Source organism: Vulpes lagopus, chromosome 4 (genome assembly GCF_018345385.1).
Source record: "Vulpes lagopus strain Blue_001 chromosome 4, ASM1834538v1, whole genome shotgun sequence".
NCBI classification, from domain to species: domain Eukaryota; kingdom Metazoa; phylum Chordata; class Mammalia; order Carnivora; family Canidae; genus Vulpes; species Vulpes lagopus.
Genome location: NC_054827.1, coordinates 83451461 through 83473788, shown reverse-complemented (window position 1 = coordinate 83473788; position 22328 = coordinate 83451461). Strand labels below are relative to the sequence as shown.

The 22328-nt window shown below is 35.3% G+C and overlaps 1 protein-coding gene across 2 annotated transcripts in view; it reads right to left on the bottom strand.

Annotated features, from left to right (window-relative positions):
• EDIL3 (EGF like repeats and discoidin domains 3) overlaps window positions 1-22328 on the bottom strand; it is a 393873-nt gene that overhangs the window by 302567 nt on the left and 68978 nt on the right. The window lies entirely within an intron of this gene.

The window sequence follows — 22328 nt, the reverse complement described above, 5'->3', positions numbered from 1 at the left end:
CTCATCTTTTTCAGTCTTTTTATCTCTCTTCTATGAACTGAACTTCCCAAGTCCCATTTGCCTTCCCTGCCTCCTTCTACATCCATTTCTGGTGAAGTAATTCCTCCCAGAAACCCCATGGCAGGTGTCCTATGGTATTGCCACCATACCCATGCACTCATTCTGTTTACCATTCCTTCCCCATTGTACCACAAAATCTTTGGGGCCTTCATCACTTTATTGCCAGCACCTAGGATGATACACAGTGCCATAATCATGTTCAAAAACAACTTGCTATGAGAACTGATTATAATAAATCTAATGAGATGGACATTATTAAGGAAAGTCTCGGGACTATTTGGTTGCTTTTCCTCTATTGTTGCTTGACTAAGAAATGTTTCTTCCTGACAGAACAATAATTTTAACTTCCAAAAGTTTTTAAGTAGTTTTGTCCTAACATCACAATTAAGAGCAATGCAATAACAACAGAAGTCTTCAACAATTCAGACCAAAGAGCATAACTGGAGATAGATGCCACAGTTTATTGCTGTACTACTACCTTTATTAACCAGTACAACAAAGAAAACACTATTCCATTTCTTCCTGAAAGATATATTTTTTGATTTGTAGCTAAGTATCAGTTACTATCCAGAAGACAATGGGAAAAAAATCTATAAAAACTATTATTTTCAGTGACATTCAGTGTACAAGAGAAAGCTCTGTGATGGGTTGAAATTTAGTTTAACAAACAAACCAAACAACTGTCACAAGAAGTCGATACCTACAAGAATGTTTCTAAAGGCACACGTAAGGGAATCTGTGTTAAACAGCACTATGATAAGAGTATAGTTAAACTATATACATAAATCTGTATCACAGTAAATTTGAAATATATGAATAAGTGGGCCCCTTTTAAATTTCAAAAATAATAAACATTCACAAATATGGGTCGCAGTTTTTAAAAATATATATTTATTTATTTTAGAGAGAGAGAAAGCACATGCACATGAGCACAGGAATGAGGGAAAAAATCCCCAAGCAGACTTCTCACTGAGCACAGAGCCAGACATGGGCTTCATAGCACAACCCATGAGATCAGGACCTGAGCCAAAATCAAGGGTCAGGAAGCTCAACTTACTGAGCCACCAGGTGCTCCTGAGTTGCACTTTAATGTTCGTTGTTTAAGAAAAAGCTTAATGGCAATATATTACCTTTAATTTAACTTAAAGTCTTCTAACCAATAGCACCCACATATCTTTCAAAAAAGTGTGTGTGTGTGTGTGTGTGTGAACTACATTTATTTAGTCTTCAAATGCTACTTTGCTTACATGTAGATTTGCTAATTTGAAGCCAACTGAGAGCCAATGATACTTCATATACAAGAAGCATTACTGGTTACAAAGCAGTGATCATGTCTTGGGGGCATCCCTCGTGCCTTGCACAGTGTCTGGCATAAAGCAGGTGTGCAACAACTAGTCAGTTGAATGATCAAAAACACTTTGTCTTTATAGTATTAAAAAATTAACATCGTTCATATTATCTGAGACAAAATATATTCATGAAAGGAAACCATAATGGAAAGATAATATCAGGTTAGACCGAGGCTTCTAGGTCACTGAAAATAAATTCCATATTAGCTTCGAAGATGTTTGGACCCACTTGGTATGCATTACTGCACTTTCAATGATAGCCACTGCTTTCACTATGGATTTAATGAACAGCAGTGATGGACTGTGGAAGGACTCAGATAGAAAGCCTTTACAAGAAAAGTGTCAGGATGACTGTTCTGTCAGTGGCATGAGGGATCCAGTGGTGTTGATTAATTTCAGTGCCAGTACTTTATATGGAAAGGGGAGAGCACAAATTGAAAATATATTATATATGAAGTTCTTTTTACCTGTTTGAACATAATTACTGGCAGCCAGAATCTCTAACTATATGATTCCATGGGAATTTTTTCCATGGATTTTCCTAAAATGAAACTCTTGTCCTGGATCTTTAAATTCTTCCTTTAGCATTAGGCTTACTGTGAACTCTATAGTCAGACTGCATAAATATTCTTGAGCTTTGCTTTGTGCGCCAAGCTCTCCTGAGAATAGCACAGGAAGTAGATTGCAGCTTAGGATATTAAAAATGTTTTTAATTCTGTGATATCATGTATTTTCACAAAAACTGATGTGTGTTTTAGCTTGCTGCACTCTCTCCATGCTATATTTTTAGAAGGAAGGGCTAGTAAGGAGTAATAGTCTACTCCTAATTTTTTAAAAAAGGACATAAATATCCACATGAAAGAACAGAAGATTTATTAATGGAAAACAGAATATATAAAATATTCCTGAAAGTATGCGAAAGACTACTCAGCAATAAATCTTGCACTACAGGCTGATAGGAAGTGCTTAAGGTCTTATCGAGCCTATACTAAAAGAATTCAGCAGATAGCCACACTGTGAATCAAGACAATATATTTAGCCTCTACTCTTGGTATGCTTGTTTTATTTTGATAAACTTAAGCCAGAGATTCATATTATGCATTTAATTGGATTCTTTATATAAAGGGCTCTTCATTGCCCTTCTTGTAGATTGTATGACTTACTAGGTTAAATAGGCTACAGAATACACAGAATGATGCAGCAGCTATTTGCTCTTTCTGAGGATTTCAGATACAATCTCTCTCTTTCTCTATTCATGTTTTTTTCTCCTACCCTCATAAAACAGGGCCCTGCATTTCAGGTTAGAATCAATTAGGCTGATCCTCAGCTATTCAGCGTTCAGTGTTCCCAGCAGGGCAGCCTATACATGTGTGCTCTCCCCACTGGGGTTTTAGGATGAACTTTAGGATGAACTCTACTTACCTTTTAGGACATGCACAGTGTCCCAAACACGCTTGTGCAGAAAGCTAGAGAGAATTAGATAACATTTTATTAGCGGTGTTCTGAAAAGAACCCCCTGCTTAGGGTGCCTGTGACCAAAGATTATCTCTGGTAAAGAGAAAGGAAGGAAGCCATTTATAGGAGATGCAGACTTTTGGTTGGTGATAATTTGCATAACGCTGTTAAATGATAAAACATATGCTTCTGTTTTATAAATTGTAGAGTTCCAATGATTTAAGCCAGTGTTTATCATCTTGCCTTATTTCTACAAGGTATACATAAGTAATCTACTTTCCAAAGAAAAATGTGCTATTTTGATCCTTTATACAAGAATGTGAGCTTGGTTTTGGCTGTAATATATGTGAGATTATTTTAAAAAGAAAACTTATTAAGAATGTAAGATGTTGGGGTTTGCTTTCCAAAGGTGTTGGTCTCTGTAGCGTACCTTTAGATCTTCGTTAGCATAACTGAATGGAACAAAAATGAAGAAAAACAACAATAATGTTTTTCAGATTCTGAATCATTGGGATATTAAGTTTGGAGATCAGATTGCCATGTGAATATTTGTCAAATGATTTCCAATGCTGTTTGGAATTCAGGTTAAGTTTTTAAATTAATCAATAAAATTATGCAAGCTTAATAAAGGGGAATTAAAATGCAAGACTTTCTGTGTCTAGCGGGACCCACACAGAGGCCTGGTTTTTACATGGTCCTGTGGGAAAGCGAAGTAAATCCTTTGAAACTGAAAATGCTGCTTAATGCAACTGTCATTTCTTAGTCCTCACCCTACTTGATGAAAAGCATTTGACACAGTTCAGTAGTGCCTCCTCTCTAAATAATTTTCTTCACTTAGCTTCCAAAACCCTTCTTTCCTCCTACTTCTCTGGCCATTTCTTCATTGCAGGTGTTTCCTCTTCTTCCTCAACTCTTAATTTTAGAATGCTCCAGGCTCAGCCCTTGGACTTCTAACTTTTTCTATCTATATTCACTCTCTTGGTGATTTTATCCAGTCTTGTGACTTTAAATACAACCTAGAGACTGATGACTCTTAACATTTTTATCTCCAGCCTGATATACCCCCTTAAACTCCAGACTTATAATTATAAACTCACTTGGATGACTAATGGGTATCTTGATTTTAACATGTCTAAGCTCCTGATCATCTCCCTCAAACCTACTTTTCCGCTCTTTCTGATCTCAGTTAATGTCAACTTCATTCTCCCAGTTGCCCAGGCCAAAAGCCTTAGAGGCATTCATGACTCATTACTTCTTTCATAGGCACATCCTCTGTCAGCAGTTCTGTTGGCTCTCTCTTCAAATGCATTGAGAATCTGACCATATCTCACCTATCCACTGCTAATACTCCAAATTCAATCCATAATCATCCTTTGCCTGGATTATTGTAATAATCTCCTGATTTCTTTCCTTTCACCCTTGTCCCTTCCAGTATTTTTTCACATGTCAGCAAGAGACATTTTGTTAAAACATATCAGATCAGGTTATCCCTCTGTTCAAAATTCTCAGTGTCAGGATGATATGCAAAAACTCTGGCAGGGGCTATATAACATGGTCCTGCTGGATAGAAATGGATGCCAGCATCAACCTAATAAGACTTGACCAGTACCTACTGAAATTATTCTAACACCCAATTCTGACACGGATGTGTTTTGGGGGAAAGGGAGCTTTCCCCAATATCAACAAGCAATTCCCAACACCAGCTAGTGTCCCGTAAATCAAGTCATTATAATTCTGACACTATGTACTGGACACAGCATCAGATCCAACAGATTAAAGTTTAGTCCTATCAGACTACTCCCCTGCCCACACTTCAGACCTGTTGTCACCTGTGCTTCCGACTGACAGATTGTAGATCAGAGGTTCCAACTACCCTCTCCTTGGTTTTGATTAATTTGCTAGTGCAGCTCAGGGAACTCAGAAACATTTATTGAACTTGCTAAGGATTTAATCCAGGAGCAAATGAATAGAAGAAACACATAGGGCAAGGTATTTGGAAAGGTCATGGAGCTTCCATGCCCTCTGCAAGTGGGACATTGTTCCCAAATCTCTACTTATTCCCCAAGCTCTCCAAACTTTTAGGGTTTTGTGAAGGCTTCATTAAACAAAATAGGTGTGATTGACTAAATCATTGATTAAATCCCATGGCCCCCTGGCTATTTCTCAAGTATTTCATGGATGCCTTTACCTCAGGATCTTTGCATCTAAAACACCTTGCTCTTGCTCCAAGGATGAAAAAGGCCTTTTTTTCTTTACCATATTTAATAGGTCTTTACTCAGATAATACCGTCTCAGAAAAGCTTCCCTAACTATTCAATTGAATTATAAGTCTCCTTGCTCCCAAGGCACTTCCTTCATAGTACTTGTCATGAACTATCACAGTACAATTTTACTTAAATATTAATTTCTCGGCTTTCTTTTCCACTAAACAAATCCTTACAAAGGCAGGTTTTTGTTTTGGTTTATTTTTTTGTTTGTTTTGTTTTTGTTAGAACAGAGTCTACATGTAATAGGTGCTACATCCACTGGTTAGAACAGAGTCTACATGTGATAGGTGCTCTAGAATATTATTTGATTTTTTAATTAAAGTTGAATGCATGAGTGAAATATGTATTATAGAGCTAAAAATGCGGATCAAGGCTTGGGAATTTTGACTAAAACAACCTTGCCCTATCCTGAAATGTCACATTTTACAATGTTTCTGGTTTTGTTTTTTCCAGAAAAACTGCTAGATTCAACACTTTACATCCTCTAGATTTTTAAATGGATCTGGGCATATAAAAACAAGCAAGCAAACAAATAAAAAAAAATAGAATAAGTTCCACAAAGTAAGCCTGGCTTTTGGTTTTATATATACTTAACATTCTGTTACTTTATCTAAATAAATTTACTTAAACATAGACATTAACAGTAATGGAGTGTTTCTTTTTTTTTTTTTAATTTTTATTTATTTATGATAGTTACAGAGAGATAGAGAGAGAGGCAGAGACACAGGCAGAGGGAGAAGCAGGCTCCATGCACCGGGAGCCCGACGTGGGACTCGATCACGGGTCTCCAGGATCGCGCCCTGGGCCAAAGGCAGGCGCCAAACCGCTGCGCCACCCAGGGATCCCTAATGGAGTGTTTCATTAAATTTTTCTTCCTTTAAATTAACAAGACTTTAATTAAGTAAACAAATTGCTACTTCAGTTTTCCACACTATGTTCTTTCCAGAATATACTCTTTCCTACTTCCTCAATGGTGAGAGATGACATCCTCTAATTCCTTATTTTTCAATTTTCTCTTCATAAGCTCTTTCTGTCCAGTACATGCTGACACATGCTCATCTCAAATATATTTCCTCCCTATGATTCATTCAGTCACTCCTGCACTCCTTGAAAGCTGTTGTCTGTCCCTAGTTCCTCATCGAAAAAGAAACCAAAGGTCACTTGGTTGTAAAGCTAGTGAGTATTTCAGACTTCTTAGCACACCCGACTTTCTGTCAACAATTGACATGGTTGCTGTCGGATTCTTAGAACACTTTCCTTTTAGTGTAGGAGAGCAAATTTACCAGTTCAAAAAGTATCTCTTTTAGGATTATTTTAGGCTGGTTATTTTTAAATAAAAGGCTCCGAAAGTTGGTTTTTTTTTTTTGTTTTCTTTTTGTTTTTGTTTTGCCTCCTCACAACTGCCTAAAAAATTTTAGATAGAGGACCTGTCCCAGGAAAGACACTATCACCACAGGTAACTGTAGTATAATAAGAACTACTGTGATTCACAGAGAAGAACCCAGCAAGGTCTGTTTGATCAAAGTCCTCCTTATCTCCCAATGTATCTCAAGGGCATAGCAAATATTTGTTTTCCAAACATTTATTCTTTCCATTCTTCCTGTGAATTGCCTCCCTTCCCTTTGAAATCCCATACTCCTACACCTTCCTCCTTCCTCTAGAATATATACCTCATTTTCTCTGTCTTTGGAATCGTTATGGATTATCTGGATTCCCTGTAGGCACATAACTAATTTTTATTTACTCCTATTAATCTGCCTCATGTCAATTTAATTGTAAGACCAGTAAGAAGAACCTTAAAGGGTATGAAAAAATTTCCTCCCCTAAAATAGCATTTGCTCCTTTTTTTATCTTCCAATCCCTCTGACTAATCTAAGCATTCTTCTGACATTATTCCCTTACCAGAAACAAATAGTTCACTGAAGTTAGCATTAATATTTTCAGACACCTCCAATATATAGGTTAAGAAACTGCTTAAGCACTAATATATATTGAAGAAATGAAAACCTGAATATATGAATTGTATACTCTTCCACAGAAACATCCTTACTGTCCGTCGTAAGAAATATCATTTTAATATCCCAGTGCCTAATAGGAAGAATTATAAACAAACTCTTCCTGCCTTCTTGCACTCCTTGAAAGTAATATATACCAGATGATATATTAGTAGGTCACTGAAATCTCTCTTCAGGATTCTTCCCCAATAACTGTTCTGGCCAAGGGAGTCGCCTCATTGGAGATTGCACTCCCTCCCTTGGGAAAGCCTACAAGGTTGATGTTGGAGTGCAAAAGCATAGATTCTGGCTTCAATGATGACTCAACTTGGAAGGGCCATAGCAGCTTCAGAGCTGCCCATGTCTGAGACCTCTTTTATAACCTCATGATGTTCAACCTCTCTTTCGGCCTATTTCTTCTTTTCTTACTCCTTGAAAGTGTTCTTCCTACATGCAAATCTCCATTTTAAAGTCTGGTGTCTGGCAGTCTCATCTGGCCATACAGCATCTGTAATACTTAAGATTTGGAATATCTGTGCTATTTCAAGTAGCTCAGTTTCAATCCTGCAACAGACTGCTCACTGAACACTTGCTATTTTGGCTTTACTCTGACTTCAGTATTTAAACTAAAATATTCTCCAAAATGAAACATTATAGTCAAAAGAGCTTGCTCATATTATAATCTGTCTGATAATCCAATTTATAATTTTAAGATATGGAACAAAAGAAAACAAAACAAAAAACCTGCAAGGTACTATCTTTCCAACAAAGAGGATGTGTGACATTTAGAACCATGCAAGTTACTCAGTAGCTGCTTGAAGAATTGAACACAGCTGAAGAGAGAAAAGAGCTCATAGTTTTATATTCAGCTAAGTCAGTTAAGAGCTACTGTTTTTACTTACTAAATTGATTTTCATTATCTGCACCAGAATGTTATCCAAAGATATTTAGACATTTAATTATATTTTAGCTATATTCACACAATCATACAAGTACACACAACTGGCTTGCTTGAATATAGTTGAAGAACACTTGAACAAAGAGATAATTTAATTTTTAAAGACAGAAGTTATCAGATTGAATTTTTGAAAATCCATCGATCTGCCCTTTTAAAAAAGTTTATTTAAAGCAAAGCAACCCTGAAAGAAAGAAAACAATGTGATGGAATATATATACCAAAGATATTCTACTTAAAGAAAAGCAAAATAAATAGAAATATGAAACAAGCTGAATTTTAGACGAAAATAATATGAAACAAGCTGAATTTTAGGCAAAAATCTACACAATGGTTATAATGACAATCAACCAAGAAGTACACATTCATTACCACGTATACACATAACACAAAGCCCAGGTGTATAGAAAACAAAAATTGAAAAAATGTATAGCACAAAATATGTAGAAAAGTTAGTTAAATTTTTATGGTCCCCTTCCATAAGAAAACCCATAAATGATTAGTTTACTCAGATACAGTTTAACAACAACAAAAAAAAATTCAATGTACTAGAACTCTGATAAAACGGCGCTAGCCACAGTGACAATATAAATTTAATTAAAGTTAAAAATAAAATTACAAGTACAAATTCAATTCTTCAGTTACACTAACTGTATTTAAGTGCTCCATTAGCCATTAGGCTATTGAGAGGCTGTTGATGGCTATATTATTATATGCATAGGCTACGAAATATCTTCATCATCACAGAAAATTGTCTTTGACAGTTCTCTTTCAGAGTATAAACCAAACTTTTAGCAGAGAAGAAGCAAGGATTTGGGGTAGTCACTGAAGACAAAGCTGCATTCCACTCACTATTACCTGATTTTTTTTTTAATTTATTCGTGAGAGACACAAAGAGAGCTGATTTTTTTAAGAACAGAATTCATAGATTAAATGTGTAGTTAAAATTACTTTTAAAATAGGAATTAGCACTTATCACAGAACTGATCACTTTAACAAATGATTCTATGCAAGCTAATTTCTTGGATATTTATATGTACATAAATGTTGGCCTAAATCATGATAGGTCATAGCTGGAAGAAAACTTCTGCAGACCAGACCAGTTAAGTGTCTTTCTAAACTCTTATTGTCATAGGACAACTGGATCAGAAACATTGTATCCTGGTACTGAGCTGTCTATGGCCAAACTGTGTCCCCTAAAATTCACATTGCAGTATTAAACCTCAGTACCTCAGAAAGTGATTCTACTTGCAACGGTTTCTAAAGAAGATAATTAAAAATGAGGTCATTAGGGTGGGCCCTAATCCAATATGAAACCATTATAAGGAGAAAAATGTACAAAGGGAAGACCATATAAAGATAACAGGGAAAAGATGGCCATCTACCAGACAAGGAATGAGACCTCATAATCTTGATCTCTGACTTCTACCCTCCAGAACTGTATGAAAATAAATTCCTGTTGTTTAAGCCACCTAATCTGTGGTACTTTGTTAGGGCAGCCCTAACAAACTCATCTATCAGGCTTGACATCTTTCTATTACACCATGCTCTGTCTTACACCTGTCTAATCAACAATGGTTGTACATATCAATATGCTGATCAGATCACTTATGAAAAAAACCCTCAAAATTATAACATTCAATATATAGAGCTTGTTTTAAGAATAAAATATTAAAAGGCTCTCAGAATTTCAGAATCCATCTCATGCTGAATAGGATACAGTGTTTTGGAGCCAGGAAAGCATTCACTCTTTATTAATCCTTTTTGGTTTAGTTCTTCCTGCTGTGTACAGAAGAAACAGGGCAAAAGCATGGTACAGATTTTCACAGCATATTGTCAAGCCAACAGCAATGATACAAACTCACCCTGGCAAAAGGGCAGCTATCTGTCTTTGTCATTAATGGTTGAATATAAAAAGATAAAAAATGCTACAATTGTATCCTCGCTATTTTAAAATATTTTTGAAAATATCCTACTATTAAAATATTTGGCTCTCAGACTGTATGCTCTTAGTGATTTCACAGACTGACGAGTATATCAGATACCAGAAACTCCTGGGTACATTGAGTAAGCAAGCTAAGGGTTATTGCTAACAACACACAACAGTTGTTATATTTACTTAACAAACACTTCACAAAGTCAGTAAGTTAAGTTTTTAATTTTCCTAACAACTTTGAGCTAACACTGTTATCACCCAATTTTACAGTTGAGGAACCTAAGGTACAGAGAGGTTGAATAAGTTTCTCAAGGTTATGAAGCAGAGCCAGCATTTGAACCCAGGTTCTCTAGCTATAGAGTGTGTGCTCTTGACCACTGTGCTCCAGTTTCATTTTCAAGTGGTTCTGCTAACACTTCTTCACAAGCATAGACTTAACCCATGTAGAGGGAAAAACAAATCATATCAAGTTCAAAATTTTAAATCTGACAAATCTGTAGTCTTTAGTGGTACATTTGCAGGTTGTAATGTGGTAAACATTCAAGGATGATTACCCTGCAAATGAATATAAGGTTTCCTTTGCCATTTGTGAGAAGTAAAGAGAGAGTAAAAGTAAAGAGAGATGGGAGGATGTGGTTTGAAAGGACAGCTGGAGATAATGCATCTGGGCTAGAGCTTTTCAGACAAGGTGATGGTCACAAGAATTCTCTCGTTTCAATAAATTCATTCCAATGCATATTTGTATTTGTTTTTATTCACTTTTCTGTTTGTATGTAATTTTTCACAACAAAATCTTAATATATTCATATACACATATAAATACATCTTCTTTTGGATTTGCTAGAAAGAGAAGAATGTTGTATATCCCATCTGCAAGTGTTTATATGAAATACATGAAATATAGCAGCATCCAAAATGTAAGTCAAGATTACATACTGTGATATCACAGGTTCCTATTAAAAATTGCATATACCATACTGACCGTAAAGTAATTCATCATCAAGATGACAATGCTGTGAGAAATTTTAACTGTCACATATACTCCACAATTATTAATAAAAAATACAATATTTTGAAACTAATTTCTCATCAGAGTTTAGTCTTTTGGCAGATGTACACACACATACATATATGCATATCTCACTCAAGTACTATACCAAATAAATTTCTATGTTTAAAAAAAAAAAAAACCTATGAACCAGTACTCATTTATATTATCTGAAAGCATTTGAAACAGCAACATGGATTTTCCAGTTAGGAAATATATTACTCAACATTTAGTGGCTAATCTTTACTGAGTGATTACTACATATTAGATGCTGTGGTAATACAGTTATGCATTACCTCCATAAACTCCAACAGTGAATTAAGCACCATTATCCTCATCTTACAGAATCCAGAGGCTAATAGCACACCCATGTTATACTGCAGGTACATGTTGACTCTAGGATCTATACGGAAAAAGCCCTACTTTCAGGCATCATGTCACTACACAGAAGCAAAGGCAAAATTGAAATGTGCCAGTAAATTGATTACAATGCACATTATGGTATATTTTAATATTTACACATTTTGAAGAGTATAAGTTTATCTGGAGCACTTATCCGCAGTTTCCATAGATGTTGTACACGGAATTCAGTATGAGAACAGTGGCCGAAAAAGAAAAAGGCAGAAGACTCAACAGTCATGAGAAAATGGAAAATTTCAGTATTTTTTTCTCTTCCTTTGCTACACATAATAACATAAAGGAAATTAAAGGAAAATATTGTTGCATCTATGACTTCCAAAAATAACAGCTATGTAAGTGTGAATATGTAGGTGTGTCTGTTTTAACTCATAGATTAGTATGTCATTTGAAGGAAGGATGTTACCCTACCCTAAAATAATGTTAGATCTCATTCCTGCTCTAAGAATATTACCCCAAAGGAAATTATCTAAAGTAATTCAGACAATGATATTTATGCATAATAACAAATCTTGCAATTATTACTAAAGCAACAGGAGAGTCTGTCATTTTAACAGTGAGCTATTAAAGCATACCTATCATAAAGATTAAATTAAATTGTTAAGACTTTAAATATTCTTTTGGATATTCAACAAAGATTTTAGATGTGAAGTGGAAAAAAAGGCAAATCTACTAACTTTTCCTACATTTTAATGACTAATTTCTGAAAGCTAAGTTCAGAGTTCAGTGCTTTTTAAAAATATCAGTAAGAGAAATATTTAACAATACAGCTCTTTAATTTAAATATATTATTTTTAAAAGACACAGCTACAAAATTTTCCTAAATTACTGAAAACACAGTAATGTGTTTTCACCATATTCACTGCCTCTGTTCTTTACCCAAAAATTTGATTTGAATTATTCCTCTATGTTTCTTAACTGTTATACAAACACCATTTACTATATTGTAAAAGACATATTTTCAAAGCCCATCTTCATGTGAACGCGGACTCAAATTGTCAGCAAACAAATGGGGAGGGCACGATCGTTGTAGCCATGTGACATACGTTGGCGTATCTTTGCTGGAGAGTTGTGTTTCACTACTTTCTACCTAGGCCACATTTATAGCTATTTTATCTTTTCTAGTCTTGGTTTCCTCATTCATAAAGTGAGGAAAATCAGAGTTCTTGCCTCAATTTGTTATAAGGGTAAATTTAGACTGCACAAAAAGCAACTTCATATCTGACACGTAGTAGGCAATTTATACCCAGCAGCTACCTTCTTTTTTCCAACTCCAACTAGGATTAGGTAGTTTTAGAGAAGATATTAAATTCCTTCCTTCCTTCCTTACCCCCAGGGCATTCTTTCCCTTTCCAGCTTTCTACATACTTGAAGCTTCAGGCAGTGAAGTTCAAACTAGCTAAGAAAGCAGCTTCTTACGATTGTATCAGTGTTATCTTTTAGTTAGATATTTTACTGATTTTTATGGATAAAATTTATATTTCAGTATATGTTTGCTCTATTCTGAATTTCCCACAGGATCTAGGAGAGTGACATGTACTCAATGAACATTAAATACATACTCTGAAATTAAAATGAAACTCTACCTATATCTGAAGAGCACAAAGTGTTTATTTCTCATTTTGAGAAACTTAATGTGATTTTAAATTGATAAAGCTAATAATACAAATTAATTTTTTATGCCATCTAAAAGCAAAACAAAAGTGAAGTTTAGATTGAAGATTTATATCAAGGCACCTATAGGAAACTTGTCAATACCATGTGATGTCTGCCCAAATTCACTTAAGTGGGGTAGTTGGCTATATGACTGCAGAAACTGCACTGGCTAAGTTCATATATAATCTCTGCATCGTGAAAGCAATGATCATACCATTGTCTTCCCCTCAAATTGAACATAATTGACCTGTCCATCCTTCCTGAGACCACTCTTCTCTCAGAGTTGTACCATCCACTGGTTCCTCTCTTGTCTCACTGAATATTGGTTCTCAGGCTTTATGGTTGGGGCAAAACAGGGTTCCACCCCGTGGCTACTTCTTCGAACATACAGTACATTCTCACTAGGCTGCCTCACAAATGACCTCATTTGCAAGCAGTCAACTAGCACTATAACATCTAAATCTGCAGCAAATAGGAGAGCCATTATCAGCAGATGAAATATTTAATAAATGTCTGGAAAACGTAATGAGTTTGTGCTGAGGAACTGAATACTGAGGACAACTTAGTTCAGAACATTCTGTTAACAAGCCGCAGTGGAGGTAGGATGGCTCTGCTTCTGGAATCCACTAAAGGGTAGTAGGTAGAATGGCTGGTACAATCCTTGTCACATGGAGTAGAATTTCAACATTCAAAGTTGTTAAACTAAGAGATGGTGGTAGACACACATTTTGTAATGGCATATAGGCTAAGACCAGAAGGAGCTAAAGCAGGTGGATCATATGCCTAGAGCAGCAGGGTAAGGCTGAGTGCCAGGCAACTGCCATTTCCTCTATTAGGACTTTTGGCATTATTTGATACATCTTAAAAGCAATATGCATAATTAATTATATATATGTATATATAGGATATATATGGAAAACCATTTTATGCAAGTATAATACTCTTTGAATATACTGTTTCTTTGAGATCCTCATTTCCTATATATCCCTACAAAAATGTATGGTACCATTACGGCTGTCCCAATAATTCTAACTCTTAAATTGATTTTTTATAGCAGAATATCTTTTCTCCATCTTTAGAATGTATCCTCCATTCTCCCAATATAAATTTATATGAAATTGTTTGAATTTTATGATTATAATTATTGTTTTCTGTTGTCCTAAGTCTCAATTGATTACATTTTCGTTCATGTACAAAGTTCAGTTTTTCTTAAGAGTAATTGCTTCTTTTCTATTCATGTGCTTACTGATCTTTGTATGTGTATTTCAGTTACATCTCAGAATGGATAAGGGGTAAGTATATATAATTAGTGAATCAAGGCACATATTTTTATTTGTTTATACAGCAATCCCTATTAATCAATAAATCTGGAACAGTCTGCATATCATAACATATTAGGAATTTTATGTTACCACAAAATACATATAAATATATTTTAAATCTACCCTTTTGGGTCTGAATTTACCAATATTTCCCATGTTTTAGTTTCTACAGTTGCCATCATAAATTACTACAAACTTAATGGCTCAAAACAACACAGATTCATTCTTAGTAGTATAGGTTAGAAGCTTGATCCAGTTATCACTGGATTAAAATCAAGGTACCAGCAGGATCAGCTTCCTTCTGGACGCTAAAGGAAAGAATCTGCTTAGGACCTAGCCTTTTCCAGTTTCTACAGGCTGCCTCCATTTTTTTTGGCTCTTGACCCTCTTCCTCTATCTTCAAAGTCAGCAGCATTGCCCCTTTCTGACCATTCTTCTGTGGTTACATCTGCCTCTCTTCTGAACTCAGCTACAACAGGTTGTCTGATTTTAAGGGCCCATGTGATTAGGCTGGGACCACTTGGACATTGCAAGATGGTCTCCTCATTTCAAGGTCCTTATCTTTAATCACATCTGCCTAGTGCCAAGGAAAGTAACAAATTCACAGGACCCATGGATTAGGAAGGATGGTGACATCTTTGGGAGGCCATTATTCTGCCTACCACACTCGGTATTACTGATGCTGTCTTATCAGTAAAAACTCTTAACAATGGGTATGTTGTATGATCTAAGCAAATTATTTCCTAAGTTGAATGTCTATAATACATAGCTAACTATGATTTTATAGAAAACAAAATATATGTTCTAATAGCATTGAGAGAAATCCATTATTAGTATTTGTTCATTAAGAATAAATGTAAAAAAAATTAAAAATAAAAAAGAATAAATGTAAATAGTAACTGAATTCCATAATATATCTATTTACGAAGCAATTGTATGTGTTCCTTCAAACAAAACTACATTCTCAGGTAAACTGTTCTATATCTATTCGTAGTCAAGGAAACAGGTAAAGGTTATATAACATTCTTATAATCATACAATTGCTAGATTGCAATATTTCTATGCCATCAAAAAATGATAGAACTCAGACTAGAACTAGAATCTAGGTATGCTGACTAGAAGCCAATCGTACGCGCCCACAGGCACACATGTGCCCATGCACACACACACGTCTCATTAAATATTTTAGAAATCGTACAGCATCACAGGGAATTAGAAGAATAAGTCAAATGCAAACTCATGAAGTAAAATGAATCCAACAGCATGAACTATAAAAGATAGTCAGTATGACAGGACAAATTTTAGACTTACCAATCTCAAAATAAGCCCGTTAAATCAAGTCATAAGTAATATAGTACACTCTTATTCTTGTAAGACTTAGTATTTGCTTGCTGTAGTGAGCCAAATACAGAAATAGAATGGTCAGATCCTTCCCTGCTAATATATGTCAGCCTCTAACCTGTCCCATAAATCACAATTATCATTATTTTAACAAAAGCCTGTCATACTTGTAGTGGAGAAAGAAACTACGATTATAAATCATCAAGTTGTGGGCCACTGTGACTTACAACTTTGTGAAGCAATCATTAATCAAATAAACTCTATATTTTAAAAAAATCAACACGACCAAATTCTTCTTGTGATGATCTCTGCTGATCCTTTCAAGGAGTGTCTCAGTAATTCTTTAGCATTGCTTGGTCCAAAGCAGATAAAAAAGATATGAAGATGAAAAGGAAACAGGAATTCTAAGTATTTCTTCACCTGGGGTCCAGATGTGTGTGTTTTTTGTGTGATTTTTTTCTTTCTTGACTAGAGATTTCATAGTTTTCATCATATTATCAAAGTCATGTGAGACACAGAAGGTTAAGATCCATCCTATGCCTACTTGAAACAGTTGCAAAAACCAACATTAAAACAATTTTTTTAATTGGTACAAATATTTTCTCCATAAAGAGTACGGACTGGTAGAGAATATATCTAGTAATGATAGTCTCAAAAATTAGCCTCTTAGTGCAATTATTGATTTGATCTGTAGCTTCTGGGGAGATTTAGTATTAATCATAAAGCCTTCATTTTATTCTCTTATCAGTTCCATTTTAATGTTTTAGTGTTTTTTTTCTGCATCTTACATTAGCACATTAATAACTGCACATGAGTTTTACAAATACTTGAAATCTCAGTATTTTAAGAGGAATATTTGTATCCTGTAGAAGGTTCAGTATAGATTTATTTTCTTCATTTCTCAAAAATGCCCATGAAATGTCATTTTCCAAAGTCTTTCCCATGTTATCTATCTCCATTACATGTCTTCTATTTTAGGCAATATCATCATCTCACCTGTTAGTTATTTTGAGCCCATGGGGACAATAGCAAAAACTAGTTCAGTCAAACTAGAAGGTGGACAATCCCCAAAATTTATGGAGAAGACTGAGATGGCTGCCAAAAATCCAGTGAGCAACATTTATTTTTACACAGGGTAAAATGTTTTATTCAATGTCTCATGTGTGTGTTGCACTGTGCCATCATGATGCCTACAATATAGTTAAGAAGCTCCTAAATGCATCATCTCAGAGAGTTAAGTGATTTCTTCTCTATAGAGAACTCCTCCACCTACACTGGCCATACTTGCCAGGCTTTTATTCCTGCAGTCATCACCTGCCGCACCTTTACTTATTCTTGATCATGAGTGTTTTTCTTTGGAGCTTTCATTTGTGCCTGGGTTTTTCATAACCTTAATAAAATGAAGTACTTCCTGGTGCTTGGGTAGCTGAGGTGGTTGGGTATCTGCCTTCAGCTAATGTCCCTGCTCAGCGGGGAACCTGCTTCTCACTCTGCCCTTCCCCCTACTTGTGCTCACTTGCTTTTGCATTCTCTCTCTCTCTCAAATAAATAGAATCTTTAAAAAAAACTGAAGTACTTCACTTACATCTCATCGCTCATCCAGTTTCTCTGTTACTATCTTCAAAAAAGACTTCTATATTCCCTGCTTCCATGTCCCATCTCAGGTCTTTTGAGTGAAGCAAAATCACTTAGTCTTCTATTAATTTACCATAGCCAAAGAATAGGCTAGATCTTGTGCTTATTATTATTATTAGAGATATATCCATCATAGTCTCTTGTATGAGCCACAGTGTCTCTAGAAGCAAGTGTCTCTAAAAACACTGATACTTTCCATCAAAGCAATTCTCTGACCAAGTCCTGATCTCTGTTAGGACAGTGTGGACTGCTGGGCAACTGTGCATGGCACTGCTGTGTGAAGGATGTGAATGGTGCCAGCTGTAGCTAGCTGTATAATGTAGTGGCCCCAATCTCATCTTCTATCTATGTTACTATATAAATTCTCTCTCCATCTTTCATGGTCCTTCTTGTACTGGTCTGCCTGTGTTGGGAAAGCTGTGTCTCTCCCTCACTATGCACATAATCCTGTTCCTCTACAAAAAGCTAAATAACAAAACGTGTCATCTAGCACCCATCTTTGAGTGATTGTCTGTACCCTTTGTATAACAACGTGTACTCTGTCCAAGTTTTCATTTTCCATTTTCTTTCTGGTATCCACACTCTGTTTTCTTTCTTAACTGTTTGGCCAGAATCCTCTCCACCCGTTTCTTTCCATTATGTATAATATCTAAAGAATGTCTGCAGTAATATTTGGAATGTCCTTTCTGCTGCTTTTGTCTTGATTTCACAGACACTGCATCCCACTTGCCTGCAAAACACTAAGAGAATTAAAGAACTGAAACCACCCTCAAGCTGACCACACTCCTCATCCTAACTTTGCTGTGAGAACCTGCCTCATAGCCATCCACAAGTATGGTGATCCCAACTTCTGAAGTACCCCAGACTCCTCTGTTCTCTGCAGTGTTCTGACTTGCTAATTCACTAACATTCTAACTACATGCATGGACTAGTAATTTACTACATTTTGATTTCATCTGTGCAAGTTTGCTCTCCTCGTCGAGGTTAGTCATTAACATCCATGTGGGTACATCATAAACAGTCAATATATTAATTACTTTTTATACTACACTGAATAGATTTTATTCCTAAACTTAAGAGTTAAATACAGTTCAATTTGTAATAGGAATAGTTAAGCAATTTTTAATGGTTATAGTTAATTGTTAATGGTATAGAAAAGTATATAACAACAATTTTAAATTCCCTCTTCTATTCTTTTAACTTTTAAATTCAACTTCCCTGAGGCAACCACTTAAACAGGTAGGTGTGTGTATATGTGTGTGTGTGTGTGTGTGTGTGTGTGTGTGTGTTTGGGATAAAGTGGGTCATATCAAATATACTGTTTGTACCTAGCTCTTCCACTCAACATCTATCATGGGCATCTTTTTATGGCAACCCATAAAAACCTATCACTTTATTTTTAATGGGTGTAGAAAAATGAATTCATTGGCATGGACAAATCATAATTAACTTAAATAATCGTTACTCTAAATGATTTTAGAAAAGTCAACAATCGTCAGCATATGAAGATACACAAAAGTAGAAGGTTCAGTAAAGAATGTCGCTCATTCTTAATGTTTCACCATCTAGTAGCAGGGATGCTTTCTAGGTAAAACTGAATTGGTAACAGAATATCTGCTTTTAACATAATGCAGTCAGCCTGACTACATTTTTTGGTATATGTCAGTGGACTGACAAGAATGTCAAACTTAGGGTTTTCAGCTCAAAGTCACCTAGGGTGCACCAAAATTATGTCAGTTGGAATATGGAGCTTTCTCAATGTGTTATAGAACATCTGAGGCATTTCTGTCATTTACCTGACATGCATGACAGACCACAAATGCTGAACGCCAGCTTGCATTTTGTAGTTTTGAACAGGCATCCTCTATTCCACTCTTCTGCTTCAATGGGGTTGACACAAGAATGTCATAGAGAGAAATTCTTATATATCCTAAATGAGAATTTGAAGCCAAACCTTCTAATATATTGTTATAAAGATCAATTAAGTGTGCAAGGTAAAATTGTGTTCTGAATAGTGTATTAAGGTTCTGATGAATGATACATATTGTCTTGGGATAAGCCTCATTGAAATCCATTAATTAGTTTTACATGTTTATGACTAAACCTCTGAAAAGTCATTTGACATAAACAAATCTAAGCACTCCAAAAATACAACCAATGAATATCAGCCAAGGAATCCGAGGGATGATGAAAATGATCACATTTTAAAATACAAAAATAAAGGCTTTACTTTGTAGTGACACATTTTAGAAATGTATCAAAAGCAAAGACCTTCCTCATTAAAAATAATAAATAAAAATAGACCTCATCAATATAATTCCAGAGATGGAAAAAATTTGTTCTTTTTATGTAACTTTAATATAGCTAAAAATAAATGTAAGGCTTTAGGAGAGCAAAACACTGCATTACATAGTGGCTCGGACCATTTTGGAACAGCTAACAAAATTAAAGAATACTTGGTATTTACAAAGGTGGGTAAAATTAAGCTAATATAAAATAAATATAGAATCAAAACTAGAGCTTAAGTGGTAACTAAATAATCCTAACTTCATCATTTTAATCATTTTAATAGAAAAGGTGCATTTAAATGCTATTAACTTTTTTTTTTTTTTAATTTCAGTGATTTCCCCATGGCTACATATGTGAACAATTACATTAACTGCCTCTTCTCTCACACATGATGAAACTGTTTCTTTGGACCACCTTGCAACTATTTTCTGTGTCTACCTTCTATATAATTTGTTCTACAAAATTTAGTTCTTACCAGTTGTTGTATCATCACTCCCAAAAGCTCATATTAGCTCTGTTGCCCTTCGTCCCAGCAGCCTTTTTAGATATAGGCTGTAATCCATTAGCTAAATAAAGCAAAGTCTTCTCTAAAGCTCTCAACAGAGTTTGATTTGGTGCTATGTTGTATAACTCCAAGCTGTTAGTTCTACTACTTATGCTTTAAAAAATAACCTCAAGACATACTATGTACATGTTTTCTTTACTCTTATCTCACATCGTCCAAGTTCTTCTACCTGTGAATTTGAACACATTCCCCTCTTGATTAAGGATTAGAATATCCTTCTCGTTTGTGATGAGGGCTGTTGCTTTTTGACCTACTTTTTTTTTTTTTTTAGACAAAAGCATCTGAGCAAGCTCAAGAAATTATCCTAGAAATAGTCACCAAGCACAAGTAAGCCCTTTTTTCCTTACATTTCTTTCACTGTTGGCAGAAAAGTATTAGGGATCAATTGACACCTAAAAAGGTCATTGCTTTAGATTGAGCACTTGCTTGAAATACTAGAGGAAGACCAATCATAACAGCAACCAGCCTGATGAATTTGGGACTGTATTCCTTTAAAGTCTCAAAGTTTGGTCAATATTAGAAATAGTAACATATGAACTAATTGAAGTCTAATGCTCATATTTTTCTAAATTAGAGCATACCTTATTGATAATGCTAGTATATACTATTGTTAGAAATAATAATTTTACTATCATCTCTCACTTTCTATAAACCTTCTTCCCTGAAATCTGGAATATGGCAAATGTGTAAATTCTATTCAACAGTCAAATTATCTACAACTGTCTCTTGACCAACACTGCTCAGATGGCATCAGAAAATTTTAGAGCTTGGTGAGTGTGTTAGTCAAAATGATTAGCTAAGTGTTAAATACAAATCAATTTCTAGTGAAAACAATTCTTTCCCCAGGCTTCTTTTTTTTTATTATTTTGTTGTGCCAAAGTGGATGGCAAAAATTTTAAGGTTGTAAAGTCATTTCCTGAGATGATCTGATCGTTAGCAATATCTTCTGCAGCCCTTTCAAGTCATATTTTCCAAAATGAATTAGTGATTATAAATGTACACAGGCTCTAAATCCTAGCATCACTATTCACCAGCCATATGACCTTAGACAAACCATTTTATTTCCCTGTGCCTTAACTTTCCCTATTGGCAAAATGAAAGTAGTAACAGTACCAGTTCAGAGAAGCTTTATAAAAAATATGTGAGATGATTCCTGTAAAATGCTTTATACAATACTGGACACATAGTGAGTACTCAATAACAGTTAGTTGTTATTCATATGTTCTTCCAGTAAGCATCTCTTGCATATTAAGTGATGGAGATACAAAAGACACAAATAACAGACATCTAGCTAGGGAGGTACAATTAAATAACAAAAAAACGGACAAAGAACACATTTAAAAAACAAAAGATGAAAAGCCATTCCAAAGTGAGTGATAGGGATCCCTGGGTGGCTCAGCGGTTTAGCGCCTGCCTTCGGTCCACGGTGTGATCCTGGAGACCCCTGATCAAGTCCCCATTGGGCTTCCTGCAGGGAGCCTGCTTCTCCCTCTGCCTGTGTCTCTGCCTCTCTCTCGGTCTCCCAAGAATAAATAAATAAAATCTTAAAAAAAAAAGAAAGAAAAAGTGAGGGATAGGAGAGATATAGGGTTAGTCATAGAAGGTTTCACGGAAGTAGTGAATCCAATCTGTGAGTTAAATGATGTCCACAGACCGATGGAAAATTGGGAAGGATGTTCTAGGAAAAGAGACCAATAAAAAAAAATCACAGAAAAGAAAATTAACACAGTGTGGGTAAGGTTGGTGCTGAAGTAATCTAGATAAGGAAAAATAAAGAAGCCTCACAAGAACAGAAGGGTCATTTGTAAGAATGTTATACAAGCCATAGTTATTAAAAAAAAAAAAAGTGTTTAAACTACCTTCATCCATTTATACATATGAGCAATAAAAAATGAGTATAGGTTCTTGAAAAGGAAATAACTTGTCAAAAATTATGTTTAGAAAGGTTATGCCAGCAGCTGTAGGCTACATGCTCTGGGTTGAGGAAACACCGGAAGCACAGTAGTGGCAGTTGAAGCTTTGAGAGCAAATAAACTCTC